Source organism: Mercenaria mercenaria, chromosome 3 (assembly GCF_021730395.1).
Source record: "Mercenaria mercenaria strain notata chromosome 3, MADL_Memer_1, whole genome shotgun sequence".
NCBI lineage: Eukaryota > Metazoa > Mollusca > Bivalvia > Venerida > Veneridae > Mercenaria > Mercenaria mercenaria.
Window position 1 is genome coordinate 5,199,866 of NC_069363.1, and position 22,893 is coordinate 5,222,758.

The 22,893-nt window shown below is 37.6% G+C and overlaps 1 protein-coding gene across 2 annotated transcripts in view; it reads right to left on the minus strand.

Annotated features, from left to right (window-relative positions):
• The window catches only part of LOC123525545 (uncharacterized), a 69,717-nt gene that overhangs the window by 32,314 nt on the left and 14,510 nt on the right, over positions 1-22,893 (minus strand). For both annotated transcript variants that reach the window (XM_045304673.2, XM_045304672.2), the window contains exons 2-3: positions 12,615-12,722; positions 10,159-10,278 (exon numbers count right to left, since the gene is read on the minus strand). The gene's annotated coding sequence lies outside the window, so the exon portion shown is untranslated. The remainder of the gene's footprint in view (positions 1-10,158; positions 10,279-12,614; positions 12,723-22,893) is intronic.

Genomic DNA, 22,893 nt, shown 5'->3' on the forward strand with positions numbered 1-22,893 from the left:
TTGACCTTTAATAGACTGACCCCAAAATCAATAGGGGTCATCTACTCTGCATGTTCAATCATCCTATGAAGTTTCAACATTCTAGGTCAAGTGGTTCTCAAGTTATTGATCGGAACTGGTTATCAATGTTCAGGCCCCTGTTACCTTGACCTTTAACGGAGTGACCCCAAAAATAATAGGGGTCATTTACTCTGCATGAACAATCATCCTATGAAGTTTCAACATTCTGGGTCGAGAGGTTCTCAAGTTATTGATTGGAAATGGTTTTCAATGTTCAGGCCCCTGTGGCCTTGACCTTTAACAGAGTGACCCTAAAATCGTTAGGGGTCATCTACTCTGCATGACCAATCATCCTATGAAGTTTCATCATTCTGGGTCAAGTGGTTCTCAAGTTACTGACCGGAAATGGTTTTCAATGTTCAGGCCCCTGTGACCTTGAACTTTCACAGAGTGACCCCAAAATCGTTAGGGGTCATCTACTCTGCATGACCAATCATCCTATTAAGTTTCAACATTCTGGGTCAAGTGGTTCTCAAGTTACTGACCGAAATGGTTTTCAATGTTCAGGCCCCTGTGACCTTGACCTTTAATGGAGTGACCCAAAAATCGATAGGGGTCATCTACTTTGCATGTACAATAATCACATGAAGTTTCAACATTCTGGGTCAAGTGGTTCTCTAGTTATTGATCGGAAATTGTTTTCCATGTTCAGGCCCCTGTGACCTTGACCTTTGATGGAGTGACCCCAAAATCAATAGGGGTCATCTACTCTTTATGACCAATCATCCTATGAAGTTTCAACATTCTGGGTCAAGTGGTTCTCTAGTTATTGATCGGAAATGGTTTTCAATGTTCAGGCCCCTGTGACCTTGACCTTTGATAGAGTGACCCCAAAATCAATAGGGGTCATCTACTCTTCATGACCAATCATCCTATGAAGTTTCAACATTCTGGGTCAAGTGGTTCTCTAGTTATTGATCGGAAATGGTTTTCAATGTTCAGGCCCCTGTGACCTTGACCTTTGACAGAGTGACCCGAAAATCAATAGGGGTCATTTACTCTTCATGACCAATCATCCTATGAAGTTTCAACATTCTGGGTCAAGTGGTTCTCAAGTTACTGACTGGAAATGGTTTTCAATGTTCAGGCCCCTGTGACCTTGACCTTTAATGGAGTGACCCCAAAATCGATAGGGGTCATCTACTTTGCATGTACAATCATCCTATGAAGTTTCAACATTCTGGGTCAAGTGGGTCTCTAGTTATTGATCGGAAATGGGTTTTAATGTTCAGGCCCCTGTGACCTTGACCTTTGCAGAGTGACCCCAAAATCAAAAGGGGTCATCTACTCTTCATGACCAATCATCCTATGAAGTTTCAACATTCTGGGTCAAGTGGTTCTCCAGTTACTGACCGGAAATTGTTTTCAATGTTCCAGCCCCTGTGACCTTGACCTTTAATGGAGTGACCCCAAAATCAATAGGGGTCATCTACTTTGTATGTACAATCATCCTATGAAGTTTCAACATTCTGGGTCAAGTGGTTCTCTAGTTATTGATTGGAAATGGTTTTCCATGTTCAGGCCCCTGTGACCTTGACCTTTGACGGAGTGACCCGAAAATCAATAGGGGTCATCTAATCTTTATGACCAATCATCCTATGAAGTTTCAACATTCTGGGTCAAGTGGTTCTCTAGTTACTGATCGGAAATGGTTTTCAATGTTCGGGCGCCTGTGACCTTGACCTTTGATGGAGTGACCCCAAAAACAATAGGGGTCGTCTACTCCAGCAGCCCTACAACCCTATGAAGTTTCAAGGTTCTAGGTCAAATGGTTCTCCAGTTATTGCTCAGAAATAAAGTGTGAAGTACGGACGGACGGACGGAAGGACAGGTGGACGGACAGGGCAAAAACAATATGTCTCCTGAGGGAGACATAATTAGCTAATTTTGGCCCTTTCAGGGGCCATAACTATGGAACCCATTACGGGATCTAGCCGTTTCAAGAAAGGAACTGAGATCTTATGGTGACACAAGTTTTGTGCAAGTTTGATTAAATTCAAATCATAAATGAAGCTGCTATTGTGCAGACAAGGTCAAAATAGCTAATTTGGCCCTTTCAGGGGCCATAACTCTAGATACCATAAAGGAATCTCGCCAGTTCAAGAAAGGAACCAAGATCTTATGGTGATACAAGCTGTGTGCAAGTTTGGTTAACATAAAATCATAAATGAAGCTGCTATTGTGCACACAAGGTCAAAATATCTGATTCTTGCCCTTTCAGGGGCCATAACTCTGGAACCCATAAAGGATTCTGGCTAATTCGAGAAAGGAACCAAGATCTTATGGTGATACAAGTTGTGTGCCAGTTTGGTAAAATCAAATCATAAATAAAGCTGCTATTGTGCAGACAAGATCAAAATAGCTAATTTTGGCCCTTTCAGGGGTCATAACTCTGAAACCCATAATGGGATCTGGCCAGTTGAAGAAAGGAACCGAGATCTTATGGTGATACAAGTTGTGTGCAAGTTTGGTTAAAATAAAATCATAAATGAAACCACTATCGTGCAGACAAGAAATTGTTGACGTACACACGGACGGACGGACACACAGACAACGGACAACGGACGAAGGGTGATGACAAAAGCTCACTTTGTCACTATGTGACAGGTGAGCTAATAAAACAAGAGGGCCAGGATGGCCCTAGATTGTTCAGACAGTTCCAGAACTTAAATAGGCTAGACAGTGTGCAACTTTGGAAGACGACCATAATATGCTCCAGGTACAAATTGATTTCATACAGAAGTGTGACAGATCATAAACAGTTCAAACAATATATATGCTTCTTAGGTCTTTAACACTGGGTGGATAAAACACACATAGACAACTGGAGCATACTCAGGGTGTTTTAGAAAGTCTCTTTATAATGATTATCTGCATCCAACAGTTCATGAGAAGAAGCTGTTTCATGGCATTTCTGTATTTCACCCTAGTGGCCTCTATAAAGGGGCCAATGCTCCCATTTTGGAGTGGACCTTACACTGATGCTACTGAACAAATTCAGTGTAGATCCATCAAGACATTCATGATTAGATGTTGTTTAAAGGTATTTCTATTTTAACTCTAGCAGCCCCATGCCACCATTTAAACAAATTTGGAAGCAGTCTACACTATGATGATACAGTCCAAGTTTTATTGAAGATACATCAAGCAGTTCATGTGAATTTGTTTAAAGAAATTTCTATTTTTTAATAGCTGTAGTGGGCTCTACAAGGGGCCAAGCGCCCCTAATTTAGATAATATTGGGAAATGACCTTATAATGATGCTACAAAGTTAAATGAATATCTATCATGCGGTTCATGAGGAGAAGTCGTTCAAATGTTTTTCCATTTTAAGTTCTAGTGGCCCCATTTGCACAATTTGTGAGAGGAACTTAAAATGATGCTACAGATCATGTTTGGTGAAATTCCATTATGCTGTTCATGAGAAGAAATTGTTTAAAGGTATTTTCATTTTTAGCTCTAGCAGCCCCTAATGGGGCCAGGTACCCCCATTTGAACAAACTTGGAAGTGGACATTACAATGATGCTACAAATCAACTTAAGGGGGAATGGTACTTTGTCAAAATTTAAGATTTGCTGATTGTCTTATATACCAAAATAAACTTGAAGATATTTCCAATTGATATCATCATCTTTTAGAGCAATAAACATGCGTATGACGTTACCATGACGTCGCAAACATGACCCGTTTTCGCGCTTTTTAGGTCCGTTAATGGTAGCACTAAAATAGTATAAAACTTGATACTACAAGCGTATTGTTGGCGTCAATGCATTAGATTATATATCAAACGACAGAATAAAGCAATTTCTTAGTGATTATTAACATGAACAGGTATTTTCTATCTGAATTTTCGAAGGAGGTTCGAAAACAGACATTTGGTTGTTTAAGAAAATTCAGGAAGAAAATCAATTCTGATCCATTTTGCAAAAAATTGGCCCGTGGAATTTTTGCCAAATTTTTGTATGTGAAAATTCATTATGTTGTTAAAATATCTATGCCAAAATAGAAAAAAGTTCACCGAAGCGTTTTTGTAGTAAAACCGTTTGAACTTGACTACTGCAGCGTCATTAAAAGACATGTAATCGTTATGTAACGTTACATGTGTTTATTTTAAATGGCTTGTCATAATTCTACCTGGAAACCTATAAACAAGCAGTTATGAGACATGAATTAAATATTTCAATTTAATCGTAAAAATATTACACATTTCATAACATGCAGTATTCCAAAATATTTTCATTGAAAAATGCGTATCTTTTAAATTACTAGAAGTTCTTGATGTTCATTTCAATAGCCACTTCATGCACCTTTTTCAAACTCAGCTGCTCTCTAAAATAAGTCGCGATAAATACGGACAGTTATGAAGGCTAAAAATGTTAAGTTTTTGAAGAAAGGGAGTGTCGGGAGTGATAATAAAACGGAGAAAAGCAAAATAGAAGAATCGTCGATTATGCATATTTTGGTAATGTATTTGACAATGGTTGCAAAATATGGGGAAAAAGACTTTACTGAAGCCCGCCCGCTTAGCTCAATAGGTAAAAGCGTTGGTCTACGGATCTCGGGGTCGCTAGTTCGATCCTCGGACGGGGCGTATGTTCTCCGTGACTATTTGATGAACGACACTGTGTCTGATATCATTAGTCCTCCACCTCTGATTCATGTGGGGAAGTTGGCAGTAACTTGCGGAGAACAGGTTTGTACTGGTACAGAATCAAGGAAAACTGGTTAGGTTAACAGCCCGCCGTTATACGACTGAAAAAACTGTTGAAAAAAATGGCGTTAAACTCAAAACAAAGACTTTACTGGAAAAAACCTATTTTCCGAAACTAAGTATGGTCTATAGAGTGTACTACATTTTAAATATCTAAAATGCTATGGCATTTTACGGAACCCCTCTTTAATAAACATTGCAGCTGCATTAGGTAAGCATGGAATAATTAAAATACAAACATTTCCGCACATTCTATCCGAATGTGAATTTCGTTTAAATTGTATTAATGATACAATTAAAGGCAGATTTATAGAATTTAAGTAAGTACTACAGTAATAAGGCTGTCAAAAAAGTTGATTCATTTTCTGAATCAAGTTTTCACGCTCGTTTCAACAGTATGGCGGGTAGTTTCCTTAAACATTGTTCCTGGGAACGACCAGTACTAAACCCCTAACCTCCGACACAAACTACCAAGTGTTCTCACATAAAGAGCCATGTTCGGTAGCGGGGCTCGAACTTACAGTCCTCCATCAGTGAGATATCTAAGTGAATCAGACCACGTAGGCAGTCCTAAAAGTTGACAGTTTATATATATATACGCTATTTTTCTTTTGCAAGCAGTACAACGGAATTTTAAAATTCGAATTTTACGTATGAATTTTAAGATTCCGCCGTGTACTGTTTGCAAAGATTACACGTCAAAACATTTACATAAATGGTTACCATTCTACCTGTTTTAACATATGTTATTTGAGCCACGCCATGAAAAAAAAACAACATAGTGGCTTTGCGACTAGCTTTGATCAAGACCAGCTTGCGCAGTCTTGTCAGGATCTATGTTGTTCGCTTTTAAAGCCTATTGCAATTTAAGAAACCATTAGCGAACAGCATGGATCCTGACCAGACTGCAAAGCCACCGTATGTTGGTTTTCACAAGGCGCGGCTCATTTCATTTAAATATTTCTGTTATTTGTTGCACAGGACGGGGAAAAAAGCCTGAATAGAAACAACTAAATTACGAATATTGTCTTTCCTCAAATTCAATAAAAAATATATTAAAGTTTGCAATGTTGGTCCAAATAGAAACTAGCAGTATACACTAGAGAACAATCACTCAAAAAGATGCTAAATCCATTCCCGATCCTGGATTATGTACTGAGCTTTTATTTTACACGTATTTTAGAAAGAATAAGTTAGAATAGAATGGCTGTATAATAAGTCTTAATAAATTAAGGATGCTTATATTTTTAATCAAAAAACAGCCAATGAGCGGCAGTAAGCTTGTCTACCTGCCTGACATAACTGAAATACTGAAAGGGCCGTAAAACAGGATTCTATCAATCAAAACAAACAATAATATGAATTCATTTGGAATTTCCATATAAGCCGACAATCTCGCATGTTATGCGCCCTCTTCCGAGGTCACCGTACCGCGCTACTGATAATTTTCTGACAAGTCAACACGATGCTGGTGTAAATCTATACTTTAGGTTGTGTTTCTGTAATAAGAATGTATATAACAGCCGTACTTAATTAATCAGTATCTGTTTGTCTCCCTTGGCTATATTTTTGTATGAACAGTGTCCGACAAATTTATAATTTTACTGGTAGCCCATTGGCTACCAGAATTTTTTTCTGGTAGCCCAGCATTTTCTTGTAGCTGCCCAGAAAATTAACCATGAAAGTACTAACTTGCTCTATCCGTACCCGACTTACTGAGATGTGAGAATAAGATTGGTCTTTAACAATATTTTGTTAATAACAGAAATCTAAAAACACAAAGATTAACATTTCATTCTCTTTAATCATAATATAGAAGTACAGGTTGAAGTTAATACAACATCTTATTAAAGAAACATTTTCACACAAGTATCTCTTAGTTTACAACTTAAAAGTCTTAAAATATTAAAATTGTAAATTTCTGTCAGTATTGAGATCAACTTGAGTATTTATACTTTCTATACCGGTAATCACAAATTATTAGATGTTCACAAAATGTATTTAAATTGAAAGTCACTGTCAATATTCACAGGTGGCAGTATCATTGATTGGTCACCCCTTCCCTACCCTAAGACCCCTGATACAACCGGGAAAAAAATTCTGACATTCTCAGGTGTTCCTTAATATCCCCACCCTACAAGACCCCTGATACAACCCTGCAATTTTTTTTTCAACTATCAAACTACTGTTTTGATAGTTGAATTTTCTTTCAGGATTGTATCAGGGGTCTTGTAGGGTGGGAATATTAAGGAACACCTGAGAATGTCAGAATTTTTTTCAGGGTGGTATCAGGGGTCTTAGGGTGGGGAAGGGGTGACCAATCAATGATACTGCCACCTGTGTCAATATTGAGATCAACTTGAGTACTTGTATATTCTATAAACATTCTATAATCTCTAGTTAAATGTTCACATAATCATGAAATGGTATTGACCAAAGAAATCGGCATTATACAAAAGACTCGTGTAGTAAATTGACAGTTTTTATGTTTTACGTGTTTTTCGCACACTAATGACTCATTTTACGCTGGTTCCCAGCCTTTGAACTGTCGAAGCAGTGAAAGCGTGGTACCTATCATAATCAGTCATGGGTAATGTACGAGAGGATCCGATTGAATTTAGAGATTTTGACTGGTACATCGGTCATAATTAACTATCGTTAAATCGGTCGACACGATAGTTTGCATATTTGAGATTCGTAGGCGGAGACTGCTTCTGCAGCCATCATTGAAATTATCGATAAATGGGCGGGGTTAAACTAATAGGACGGTTTACGACCCGTTAATCAGTACACATGGAAAGTTGTTTATTGCAAGTTACAATCGAGTAAACGACTGGATGCTGATGATTTTGTTGGGGAGTTTTGTAAATTATACAATTACCGGGCTACTGATGCTCCAAATTTATGGTTGCCCGGCGGGCTTCCACCAGTATTTTTTTGGTAGCCCGACGAAAATTTCTGGTAGCCCGTGGGCTCCGGGCAATTGATTTGTCGTACACTGATGAAAACAAAAATGGGATAATCTCGTAAATATTAGTACTAAAGAAATATTATCAATAAATCTATCTATAAATATAAATTTGCCATCAAAATATTATGTTTGTTTCAAAGCAACTTATTACATAAAATAAATACACATACAAAACTAATATATATACAAATTTAACACACCCGTGTGAGTGATAATTATCTATGACTGCTATATAAGTATAATAATTTTCTAAAAGTTAGAGTGAAAAAGAGCAATATTTTTATTGAGTTTTCTGTCAATTATTTATGTTAATTTCGTTTTGAAAATTGTATTATTATTGACCCTTGAGCCATTGGATATGCTATGGTATTCACTGGAAGAGGTCAATATTGTCCTCTTCCGTTGAATATCACATCATATCCAATGACTTAATTAACAGTCAATAACTGTTTTATTATATGGGTTCAAGTTTATAAATGAATAGCAAATATTGTTGCAACATATGTAATGTTTGAAAGTAACAATAACTGTGTGAAAACTTATCAAAGTTTACACGAAAACAATTAAATATGGTCAACTTCAAAGATGCCAAAAAATTGGAGCAATTCTGTAAAAGCTATGAAGCCCGATATTCGTGCTCAATTGCATAAAGAGGCAAGCAATTCTGGACTGACGTACAAACATATTACAGAGGACGATGACTCTGCAGCAACGAAATAAACAAGGGAGAAAGTTAATTCTGACATTGTAAAATTTTCAGATCCAGCACATACAAAACGGATCGTAGGAAATAACCTTGAAAAGATTAGTGGAGCCTGTCCATCATTAACCGAAAAAGTGAAATCATCATTCATTAAAAATTTCACATACGGGGTCAGTCTAAACAAACAAAAAGGAGAAGCTGAATTAATACAGGCGCTAGAAAGTATAGTTCAACATATGTATGGAAAGCACCATCTTTGCAGCCACTGGTGTGAAAATAAGGCTAATAATGCAAATATTCACGTGCTTACGTCATGTCTAAAGCGACGTTGTTTACTGCGTCACAATGCTCTAATTCAAACGGTTGTACTAGAAAAACGCTTCTGTGAACATTTTCCTATTTTGGCACAGCCATTAACAACATAATGAATTTTTACATACAAAAATTTGGCAAAAATTCCACGGGCCATTTTTTTGCAAAATGGATCAGAAGCAATTTTTTTCCTGAATTTTCTTAAACAACCAAATGTCTGTTTTTGCACCTCCTTCGAAAATTCAGATAGAAAATACCTTTTCATGTTAATGATCACTAAGAAATTGTTTTATTCTGTCGTTTGATATATAATCTAATGCATTGACGCCAAAAAAACGTTTGTAGTATCGAGTTTTATACCATTTTAGTGCTACTATTAACGGACGTAAAAAGCGCGAAAAGGGGTCATGTTTGCGACGTCATGGTAACGTCATACGCATGTTTATCGCTCTAAAAGATGATTATACAAATCAGAAATATCTTCAAGTTTATTTTGGTATATAAGACTATTAGCAAATTTTAAATTTTGACAAAGTACCATTCCCCCTTAAATAAAGATCCATCAAGCAGTTCAGAAGAAAATGTTTAAAGGTATTTCTATCTTTTGCTCTAATGGCCCCTAAAAGCACATCAAGTGATTCATGAGTTGTTTAAAGGCGACACAGATGTATGTGAATAATTCAAGTACCAAAACTTTGCTCTTGCCTAGTGAAATCCTAAATTTTTTTTTTTTTTTTTTTTTTTTTGATTTAACATCGCACTGACGCATGATAGGTCATATGGCGACTTTCCAGCTTTAATGGTGGAGGAAGACCCCAGGTGCCCCTCCGTGCATTATTTCATCACGAGCAGGCACCTGGGTAGAACCACCGACCTTCCGTAAGCCAGCTGGATGGCTTCCTCACATGAAGAATTCAATGCCCCGAGTGAGACTCGAACCAACATCGATGAGGGGCAAGTGATTTGAAGTCAGCGACCTTAACCACTCGGCCACGGAGGCCCCTCTAAATTTTTTACCCCATGTGCATAAGTTCAAATGCTGAATAACATCTTATGATGTTTGATAACTCTAGGTCAAAAGCTTTTTGAAAACATGCAGAAAACAAATATGGACGGACAGACAGACCTCTGGTTGGACATTGCTATAATTTTTGGGTTTTAATGTTACACCCAGATAATTTAAGTTACTTTTCCATCTTTTAATGATTGGAGGAAGAGCCAGGTGCACTTTCAGACATTGTTTCACGCATGAGCAGGCACTTGGGTAAAGCCATCAACCTTCTGTAAGCCACTTGTAAGCACTTGAGGATGGACACAATTGTAAGAGTCAATTTAAGTGTCCTGCTCCCTCAAAATTTTAAGTCAACTAAACTTTGATCACTAACTGAAAATTGTCTTACCACTATCTCTTCAAATAGCCAGTATTCTTACAGGACTGAGATACAAAGTACACTGAAACAGCTTCCTTCTCTTAACAGTTGTGGTCAGGGAAGATCTTGCAGCTAGTAACAAAGGTTTCCCTGTGAAAAAAATTGGAAAATGTTTTCTTTGGAAATTGAATTGAACGATAAAAGTTTTCCTACATTCTTGAAAAATACATCTCAGAGGAATATGTGCATAACTATCATTAACAACAGCTCATCGAACATGAAATGCCCCCTTGATGTATTCAGTAATTGCACAAGGAACAGAATTTATATGCTCACTGTAAACAAAAGTTCTACTGTTCTGGTTCAATGTGACCTTGACCTTACAACTATTGACCTCAAAATCAACTGGGGTCATCTGCCGGTCATGATCAACCTTCCTCTAAAGTTTTGTGATCCTAGGCCCAAGCATTCTCAAGGTATTGTCCGGAAAGAGTTTAACTGTTCTGGGTCAATGTAACCTTGACCTTTGGCCTACTAACCTCAAAATCTATAGGGGTCATCTACTGGTCATGATGAACCTCTCTATCATCTTTCATGACCCTTGGCCCAAGTGTTCTGAAGTTATCGTCCAGAAACTGTTCAACTGTTTCTGGCCAATGTGACCTTGAACTTTGACCTAATGACCTCAAAATCAATAGGGGTCATCTGCTGGTCATGATCAATCTCCTGTCAATTTTCCTGATCCTAGGCCCAAGCCTTTTTATTGCCCAGAAACCATTTTACTGTTCCTGGTCACTGTGACCTTGACCTTTGACCTACTGATCTCAAAATCAATAGGGGTCATCTGCTGATGATGACCAACCTCCCTATCATCTTTCATGATCCTAGACCCAAGCAATCTTGAGTTATCATCCGTAAACCGTTTAACTGTTCTGGGTCACTGTGACCTTGATCTTTAACATACTGACCTCAAAATCAATAGGGGTCATCTGCTGACCTCCCTATCAACTTTCATGATCTTAGGCCCAAGCTTTCTTGAGTTATCATCCGGAAACCGTTTAACTTTTCAGGGTCACCACGACCTTGACCTTTGACATACAGATCTTAAAATTAATAGGGGTCATCTGCTGGTGATGACCAACCTTCCTAACAACTTTCATGAACCTAGGCCCAAGCGTTCTTGAGTTATCATCAGGAAATGGATTAGTCTACATTCCAACTGACAGACAGACTGACCGACCGACATCTGCAAAACAATATACCCCTCCTTCTTCGAAGTGGGGCATAAATATAAGCTTTATAATTAAGGCAGTTTACTTCTGATACCCCATTACAAACCCTTTTCAATTTTGAATAAAAACTTATTCTAACATATAATCTGCCCCGTCACAGCAAATTTCTTTACACTAGCACCTGCATTTGCAAATGGAATTTTAATTTTGTGGTTGTTTACAATGATTTTTTTTAGTAATTATTGTAATTCTTTTGTTTTTCTAAGTCCACAAAAAAACTCCTTACCAGGTAGAGATACCTTAAAATACATCTAAAATTTAACATCTATGTTGTACCACAGAAAAGTGGTCTTGGTTTTTCCCTACGGTCAATTATAAAAAAGTTACAATGTAAGTTATTTATAGTAACAACTAAAGGAAGTTAATCTTTAAAAAAAAAAAAATCCGAAAAAAAAAATTGTAAGTCCAGAAAAAAATCCTTACCAGGTAGAGATAGGTAAAAATATACCTCAAAATTGGATATAACATGCATGTTGTACTACAGAAAAGTGGTCTCGATTTTTCCCTATGACTAGTAATGAAAAAGTTACAATATAAGCTATTTATAGTAAAAACAAAGGGAAGTAATTCCAAAGGGACCTGCGCATGACACTCCGTTTCATGATGGTGTACAATTGTTACATCAAAATACCTCCATGCATGAAGAAGTAAAAGCTGCGGACAAAGTCATTCTTGTATCTGACCTTTGGCCTCTAAGTGTGACCTTGACGTTAGACCTAGTTCTTGTGCATGACACTCTGTCTCGTGGTGATGAACATTTATGCCAAGTTATATCAAAATTCCTCCATGCATGAAGAAGAAATGCTCCGCACAAAGTTTTCATTCTTGTATTCTTTGACCTCTAAGTGTGACCTTGACCTTAGACCTAGGGACCTGGTTCTTGTGCACGACACTCCGTCTCATGATGGTGATCAAAATCCCTCCATGCATGAAGAAGATAATTATGCTCCGGACAAAGTCTGTGGACGCCGCCCGCCCGCCCGCCAGGGGCGTTCTCATAATACATCCCATTTTTCAAATGGGCATATAAAAATATTCTTTTTTGTTATCATTTGATCCGGAGTTCTGTGCCTTTATGAGATAAAATTTTGTAATTTCAAATTTCCTTGTCAACCTATCAAATGTAAGGATGCCTGTATAACATATACAGTATTACTAAGAAATGTACTGAATGGTTTGGAAGTATACACTTACTTCTTATAATTGGAGAAGAGATTAACAGTGAAGGCATAGGGCTCTGTTCCATTCATTACCATTTGAACCTTTCAGGGCATCAAATGCACTTTGTGGGTTTGAGTATACCTGAAATATAAAGTGATATTTTAAATCAACAGCGCTTTAAAATACACTACCGTCCCATAAATATTAATTCCTAACTATTTGATTTACGCACGCATCTAGTGTATAATATAGTTTAACCTAGGTTTATAGAGTATCATTCAATGCTTGTGTACCTTCAATATGGGAGAATTAATGCCGACCGTGCTCTGTTACGTAAAGCATCCAGACGATTCAGATATTGTTTACACTAGTAAAATGTCATTGCGTGTGTTTCTGTAATTTCATACACATTTTTATACGCTTAAAAATGACCAGACATGCGTATATGCATCATTTCAAAGTGTAATTTACGCTAATACGCATCTTATCTAGAGCCCTGCCTAGAAAATAAAAATTAAGTTACAAGGCTTACAATGCTTTTAAGTAATAGCAATAATGTAGTTGCATGCAAAACTAACAAGGATTTTCTAAGTCCAAAAGGGAGCATAATTTGGCCAAAATGCATGTCAGAGTTATGGCTCTTGATGCTATCACCTAGTTTTATGACCCTAAAGACTCATGTGAACTTTCAATTGCATGTAAAACTTCAACCAGGGATTTCTAAGTCCAAAAGGGGGCATAATTTGGCCAAAATACATGTCAGATGTATTGGACTTGACACAGTGAGGTTGGTAACTGACACAAACAAGAGGACCATGATGGTCCTGAATCGCTCACCTCTTCCCACATGACCCAGTTTTGAGTATGACGTCACTATTTGACATAGTGACCTAGTTTTTGAGCTCATGTGACCCAGTTTTGAACTTGACCTAGGTATTATCAAGATAAGAATTCTGACCATTTTTCATGAAGATCCATTGAAAAATATGGTCTCTACAGAGGTCACAAGGTTTTTCTATTATTTGACCTATTGACCTAGTTTTCGAAGGTACGTAACCCTGTTTTGAACTTTACCTAGATATCATCAAGGTGGACATTCTCACTAATTTTCATGAAGATCTCATGAAAAATATGGCCTCTAGAGAGGTCACAAGGTTTTTCTATTTCTATACCTACTGGCCTAGTTTTTGACCGCACGTGACCCAGTTTTGAAACTGACCTAGATATCATCAAGATGAACATTCAGATCAATTTTCATGAAGATCCATTGAAAAATATGGCCTCTAGAGAGGTCAAAAGATTTTAATAATTTTAGACCTACTGACCTAGTTTTCGACTGCAGTTGACCCAGTTTCAAACTTGACCTAGATATCATCAAGATGAACATTCAGACCAACTTTCATACAGATCCCATGAAAAGTATGGCCTCTAGAGAGGTCACAAGGTTTTTTATTATTTGACCTACTGACCTAGTTTTTTAAGGCACGTGACCTTGTTTCAAACTTGACCTAGATATCATCAAGGTGAACATTCTGACCAATTTTAATGGAGATCCATTCACAAGTATGGTCTCTAGAAAGGTCACAAGGTTTTTCTATTTTTAGACCTGCTGACCTAGTTTTTGTCCACACATGACCCTGTTTCGAACTTGACCTAGATATCATCAAGATGAACATTCAGACCAATTTTCATACAGATCCCTTGAAAAATATGGTCTTTAGAGAGGTCACAAGGTTTTTCTATTATCTGAACTACTGACCTAGTTTTTGAAGGCACGTGATCCACTTTTGAACTTGACCTAGATATCATTAAGATGAACATTCAGACCAACTTTCATACAGATCCCATGAAAAATATGGCCTCTAGAGAGGTCACAAGGTTTTTCTATTATTTGACCTACTGACCTAGTTTTTGAAGGCACGTGACCCACTTTCGAAACTGACCTAGATATCATCAAGGTGAACATTCTGACCAATTTTCATGAAGATCTCATGAAATATATGGCCTCTAGAGAGGTCACAAGGTTTTTCTATTTTTAGACCTACTGACCTAGTTTTTGATCGCACATGACCCAGTTTCGAACTTGACCTAGATATCATCATGATGAACATTCAGACCAACTTTCATATAGATCCCATGAAAAATATGGCCTTTAGAGAGGTCACAAGGTTTTTCTATTATTTGACCTACTGACATAGTTTTTGAGGGCACGTGACCCAGTTTCGAACTAGACCTAGATATCATCAAGGTGAACGTTCTGACCAATTTTCATGAAGATCTTGTGAAATATATGGCCTCTAGAGAGGTCACAAGGTTTTTCTATTTTTAGACCTACTGACCTAGTTTTTGAGGGCACGTGACCCAGTTTCGAACTTGACCTAGATATCATCAAGGTGAACATTCTGACTAATTTTGATGAAGATCTTATGAAATATATGGCCTCTAGAGAGGTCACAAGGTTTTTCTATTTTTAGACCTACTGACCTAGTTTTTGAAGGCACGTGACCCAGTTTCGAACCTGACCTAGATATCATCAAGATGAACATTCTGACCAACTTTCATAAAGATCCAATGAAAAATGTGACCTCTAGAGTGGTCACAAGCAAAAGTTTACGGACGCACGCACGGACGGACGGACGACGGACACTGCGCGATCACAAAAGAAACAAAGGGCCATGAAGGCCCTGTATCGTTCACCTGACCTACTGACCATCAAGATTAACATTCTGACCAAGTTTCATTAAGATATGGTCATAAATGTGGCCTCTAGAGTGCTAACAAGCTTTATATTTGATTTGACCTGATGACCTAGTTTTTGACCCCACCTGACCCAGATTCAAACTTGACCTAAAGATCATCAAGAATAATATACTGACCAAGTTTCATTAAGATATGGCCAAGAATGTGGCCTCTAGAGTGTTAAGTAGCTTTTTCTTTGATTTGACCCGATGACCTAGTTTTTTATCCCACCTGACCAAGATTAGAATTTGACCTAAAGATCATCAAGATTAACATTCTGACCATGTTTCATTAAGATATGGTCATAAATGTGGCCTCTAGAGTGTTAACTAGCTTTTCCTTTGATTTGACCTGGTGACCTACTTACTGACCCCACATAACCAAGATTCGAACCTGACCTAAAGATCATCAAGATTAACATTCTGACCAAGTTTCATGAAGATATATCATAAATGTGGCCTCTACAGTGTTAACAAGCTTTTCCTTAGATTTTACCTGGTGACCTAGTTTTTAACCCAAGATTACCCAATATCGAACTTTTCCAAGATTTTATTGAGAGTAACATTCTGACCAATTTTCATTAAGTCTGGACCAAAATTATGACATCTAGAGTGTTAACAAGCTTTTCCTTTCATTTGACATGGTGACCTAGTTTTTGACCCCAGATGACCCAATATCGAACATGTCCAAGATTTTATTGAGGGTAACATTCTGACCAAGTTTCATTAAGACTGGGCCAAAATTGTGACCTCTAGAGTGTTAACAGTCAAATTGTTGACGACGGACGGACGGACAACAGACGACGAACACAGGGCGATCACAAAAGCTCACCTTGAGCACTTTCAGCTAAAAATAAGTTTCAAAGCTATATGCCACAAAATGATAGCCATATGTACTTTAACCATGGTGTGACGCCAGTGATTTTTTTTTGCGCCGATTTGACTCCGAAATTCGGCATCTTCCCAATTGACAAAAATGGTCAAAATTCCCAAAAAATGCTTAAAAATTCCCCAAAACGAGATGATTTTTCCCAATTAGATTGATTTCTTGTTAAAGCTGAACTAAAACGATGCAAATAATCATAAAAATTCCGACTCTAATCATGGTTTATTCGCAGAATTTTGTTGCCAACTCGAAGCGCGTTGTTTACATAAAACGGGTCACGGCATAGTACGGCATTTAGTATGACTTTCATCACGGTCGCTAAACGCTTTTTCATGCGTCAAAATGAGTCGGAAAAAAAATTGTTAGAAAATTACCTAAATTATCGAAAAATGTCGCATAATTCCAAATATTATAATAAGAAAATAAAACTTAAACGTGTACGCCATCGGTACTCCGGACATTCGAACATCTTTTGGTCAAGTTAAAGAGAAATTAAATTCAAATCAAACGTCAGAAAAGCAAAGTGATCTGTCCAAGAAATCTGAGTCCCCACAAAATGACCCTCAGAAATCAACAGAAGCTCATGGTGACCCTAAACTATCTGAGCCATCAGATCCTGTGACATCAGAAAATAACCTGTCTGTTCAACCTCAGTACATATTTGAATGAAATAAATTTACCTTAAAATAAATTTATTTATTTATTTTGTTGGGTTTAACGTCGCACCCACACAATGTTAGGTCATAATGGCGATTTTCCAGCTTTAATGGTGGAGGAAGACCCCAGGTGCCCCTCCGTGCACTATTTCATCACGAGCGGGCACCTGGGTAGAACCAAGGACCTTCCGTAAGCCAGCTGGATGGCTTCCTCACGTGAAGAATTCTACGCCCCAAATGAGGTTTCGAACCCACATCGATGAGGGGCAAATGGTTTGAAGTCAACGACTCTAACCACTCGGCCACGGAGGCCCCCACCTTAAAATAAAACTTTTCAAAATGATTTCTTTATTAAGGTTTGTAAATTTTTCCCAATTTTGAAGTTTATCGCGCTAAAAATTCCCAATTGAAAAGGCATGGGCTGTTGCCAAAAAAAGTAAAAAAATCACTTGACGCCAATGCTGACGCCAGGGTGAGTAGAATAGCTAGACTATTCATCGAATAGTCAAGCTAAAAATACATCTTTCTAACAATATATAGCATATGCCATTTATGTAAGAAAGTGCCTAGCCATCCGGTAACCGGTCACCTAGCCTATGTTCTAGCAGTCCAGTTACCGGACGGCTAGCAAATTCTCAGGGGATTTTCTAGCCGTCCAGTAATCAATTTCTTAATGAATAAGTAATGATTTGATATAATTTCAATTGTTATTTACTTAAGATATCAATACTAATCTGCAAACAAAATTCTGTGTGAATACATATACCAAAGTATATTTTTAATCATCTTGAACAGATTACTACTTTTCAGCCTATAAAACGAAATTTTACCAAAAATGAATAGAAGGAGATTAGTGTTATTTCTATAGCGAAGCAGCGGGGGCGCCCCGCCCTGCCCTTTTTAACTGCCGCCACGCTGCCCTTAAAATGTGCCCTACTGCCTTTGATCTTCTGCTAAATCCCGCCCCTTATCCAGTAGACATGCCTCGCCATTTGTTTGATCAGCAAATTGTCACGGCAAGTGCACACAGTCAATGAGAATCAATGAAGTTTTTAAATGAATCAATAAAGAGAACTGATCCTTTGTACTGTCAAAATAGCGCCTATTGACGAATTAGCTGATTACTGAGCACGTGAAAAGCGCCCTGTACAATTTCTTCATGCAAACCTTAAATTAGACCATTGTTAAATATATCAATGCAGTTTAATCCGTCCATAATATCAACTGGAAAATGCATAAATTTGATGAATTTCAAAACCAAAACTAAGTTTAGAATGTCCGTTCATGATTCTAATTACACCCGATGTCATATGCAATTTTTCCATTATTCCTTCAAAAAAGCTGACAATCAGTGAATTTTTTATGAAAAGTAACATCAAAACTTAAGGAACTATCTCTGGTTTACCCTAGCGCATCAAGTACACCAAGTAAAAAACACTTACAGACGCAAGTGTACCACTATCATAGTTCATTTCTGATATATTTTTTTACAGATTTTTTATAGCACTTTTCTGTTAATAAAATATTAACTGACAAAAGACCTAATCAATATAAAATGAATTTTGATAAATATTAGTTTACAATGTGACCTGAAACAGACCTTTTCATTATGTTATAACATGTTGCATGGTTTCAAGCTAATATATATTTATATTATTTGGCCTCCACTATTTCATACTTACATGAATAAGATGACATCCTTGGTGACATTTTTAAGACAAAAGGGCCAAGATGGCCCTAGGTCACTTACCTGAGTAACACACCATAACAGTGTAAACATGTTTTACCTAGTCATTTCATGGAGACGAATATTCTGACCAATTTTCATTAAGATTGGACCAAAAATGTGGCCTCTTGAGTGTAAACAAGCATTTTCTTTGATTTGACATAATGACCTAGTTTTTTTTACCCCATATTCGAACTTGTCCAAAATTTCATGAAAACAAACATTCTGACAAAGTTTCAGGAAGATTGGAGCAAAAAAAGTGGCGTCTAGAGTGAATACAAGCTTTTCCTATGATTTGACCTAATGACCTAGTTTCTGACCCCATGTGACCCATATCTGAAATCATCCAAGACTTCATGATAACATTCTGACCCAAATTTATGAAGATAGAAACAACAAGAGCTGTCACAGGAGACAGCGCGCTCAACTATTTCGATGCTGGATAGTGAAACTGGGCACATCTGAGGAAACTAGAGCTGTCACTGGAGTGTTTAATGACTCCAATTGTGGATGAAGATATTACACAATAGCCTGAGTCTATGTCAAAAATATCAAAATAATACGAGAGGTAAAGATAAAATGTATCAAAACACTATATAAGTATATCCTAAGCAAAAAGGGGCATAATTCATTAAATATTGGTGCTAGAGTTATGCACCTTGTGCCATATGGTGTGGGTGATGATGTTGAACAACTATTTTAAATTTGAATCAAATCCATTCAGTAATAACAGAGACAGAGTGAAAGTGCATCAAAACTTTAACCTAAATTTCTAAGTAAAAAGAGGGAATAATTAATAAAAAATTGGTGCCAGAGTTATGCACCTTGCACCATATGGTGTGGGTGATGATGTTGAACAACTATTTTAAGTTTGAATCAAATCCATTCAGTAATAACAGAGACAGAGTGAAAGTGCATCAAAACTTTAACCTAAAATTCTAAGTAAAAAGGGGAAATAATTCATGAAAGATTGGTCCCAGAGTTATGCACCTTGTGTCATATGATAAGGGTAATGATGTTGAACAAGTTTGAATCAGATCCATTCAGTAATAACAGAGATAGAGTGAAAGTGCATAAAACTTTAACCTGAAATTCTAAGTTAAAAGGGGAATAATTCATGAAAAATTGTGCCAGAGTTATGCATCTTGTGTCATATGATGTGGGTGATGATGCTGAACAACTATTTTAAGTTTGAATCAAATCCATACAGTAATAACAGAGGTAGAGTGAAAGTGCACCAAAACTTTAACCTGAAATTCTAAGTAAAAAGGGGGAATAATTCAGGAAAAAATGGTGCCAGAGTTATGCACCTTGTGTCATATGATGTGAGTGATGATGTTGAACAACTATTTTAAGTTTGAATCAAATCCATTCAGTAATAACAGAGATAGAGTGAAAGTGCATCAAAACTTTAACCTGAAAATCTAAGTGAAAAGGGGGGGAAAATTCATGAAATTTTGGTGCCAGAGTTATAGCCCTTATGTCAGATGATGTGGATGATGATGAGGAATAAGTATTTCAAGTTTGAATCAAATCCATCAAGATATTACAGAGATAAGTTGAAAAAAGGGAAAGTGCACCAAAACTTTAACCAAGGTGGGGACGCGGAAAGACGCAGACGCCGGGGCGAGTAGGATAGCTCTCCTTATACTTCATATAGTCGAGCTAAAAATGTGCCCCCGTCGGTGGAAACAAGCTTACACTTCGATTTGACCTGGTGACCTAGGTTTTGACCCCACATGACCCAGATAAAAATTCATACGATATTTCATGCAGACAAACATTCTGACCAAGTTTCATGCACATCAAATGAACAAGAGTGTTAACAAGCTTTTCCTTTGATTTGACTGGGTGACATAGTTTTTGACCCCATATGACCCAGTTTCAAACTTGGCCTAGGAATCATCAAGATAAACATTCTGACCTAGTTTCAGGAAGATAGGGTCATAAATGTGGCCTTAAGAGAGTTAACAAGCTTTTCCTTTGATTTGACCTGATGACCTAGTTTCTGACCCCATATGACCCAGTTTCAAACTTGGCCTAGAAATCATCAAGATAAACATTCTAACTCAGTTTCATGCAGACAGGGTCATAAATGTGGCCTCTAGCTTGTTAACAAGCTTTTCCTTTGATTTGATCTGATGACCTTGTTTTTGACCCGACATGACCCAGTTTTGATCCAGGCCTAGAGATCATCAAGATAATAATTCTGTGCAAGTTTTATCAAATCAAAGCATAAATGAAACCTCTATATGGCTGAAAGGGCCAAAATAGAAAATTTTGCCCCTTTCATGGGCAGTAACTCTGGAACCCATGATGGAATCTAGCCGGTTTTCGAAAGGAACCGAGCTCTTATTGTGACTTAACTTGAGTATAAGTGTGGTTAAAATCAAATATAAAATGTCATTTCTATCGTCTTCACAAGGTAAAAATTACCAAAATTTGGCTCTTTTCAGGGGCCGTAACTCCGGAACCTATGATGAGATCTGACAGATTCATCATGGAATCCAGTTCAACTGTTCTGGGTAAATGTGACCTTGACCTTTGACCAACTGACCTTAAAATAAATAGAGGTCATCTGCTGATCATGATCAGCCTCCCTATTAAGTTTTATGATCCTAGGCCCAAGCATTCTTGAGTTATTATCCAGAAACCATTTAACTGTTCTGGGTCACTGTGACCTTGACCTTAGACCTACTGACCTTAACATCAATAGGGGTCATCTGCTGGTCATGATCAACCTCACTATCAAGTTTCCTAGGCCCAAGCATTCTCAAGTTATCATCCAGAAACCATATAACTGTTCTGGGTTACTGTGACCTTGACCTTTGACCTACTGACCTCAAAATGGATAAGGGTCATCTGCTGGTCATATCAACCTCCCCATCAAATTTCATGATCCTAGGCCAAAGCGTTCTTAAAGTTATCATTCAAAAACTGTTTAACTCTTCAGGGTCACTGTGACCTTGACCTCTGACCTCAAAATCAATAGGGGTCATCTGCAGTTGATGACCAACCTTCCTATCAACTTTCATGATCCTAGGCCAAAGCATTGTGAGTTATCGTCCGGAAACCATTTACCTGTTCCGTGTTACTGTGACCTTGACCTTTGACCTATTGATCTCAAAATCAATAGGGGCTATCTGCTGGTCAGGACCAACGTTCCTGTCAATTTTCATGATCCTAGGCTTATGCGTTCTTGAGTCATCATCCGGAAACCATTTAACTGTTTTAGGTCACTGTGCCCTTGACCTTTGACCTACTGATATCAAAATCAATAGTGGTCATCTGCTGGTTATGACCAATCTTCCAATCAACTTTCATGATCCTAGGCCCAAGTGTTTTTAAGTTACCATCCGGAAACGGATTGGTCTACATACCGACAGACAGACATACCAACATCTGCAAAACAATATACCCCTCCTTCTGCTTTTGAAGGATTATACTTCTAGTGCCATTTCACGATAATGACAGACATGAAAATGCATAGAAACATCACCTCATACTTCAGAGACTGACTACTGGTTTTGCCACAGTGAACAGTATCACTGTATGCTGTCACATGACCTGGTGTATGGCAAGAAATAGTACGGATGGCGGACGTGGATATTGAGGAAAGGTAGGCTCCTTATTTGTTCATTGAATTCTCTGTTAATATTTCTTTTAGGGGAGACTTTTTTCGTATAACACAGCACTGACATTTGTCTTTTATCGGCTGTGTATCATTACCTCAGACGACAGCTCGATTTTCTGAACTTTGCCCTTGAATGCAAGAAAAACATTGGAAAATAAATTTAAGCCAGGAGAGACTCGGTTTTTTGAAATTTTCATCCCTTTCTTTTGCGATTTTTGCCAACTATAAAGTACACATAGACCATGTACATAGACAAAACGTGTGTATCAGCTAGTTCCCTGAAAATCAGACCTCCACCTTAGTGGTGGACCGTTGGACCGACGCAACTAAAATATCGGCAGGTCCACTAACTATCAAAAGTTGGGTAGACCGACGGTCAACCAGTTTTCAGTCACGGTCTGCAAATAAAATAAAACCCTTAAAAGTGATAAATAGGGGGGGAAATCGTACCCATATCGGCGAATTCACAAAACAAAAGTTGATTTTGCCTTAAGAACAGCATTCTACTGTTATAAACATTGGCGAGTTAAAGTCAGGATAGCACAAATGGACTACTCCGGCGAGTGGTTTTTACGTGGTAACTTTACCAAATTGAGAAATTACATCAGGCAAAATTACCTGGATTGACTGGAATTTACCGCGAATCGTAAAATATCAAAACGTCATGCTGGT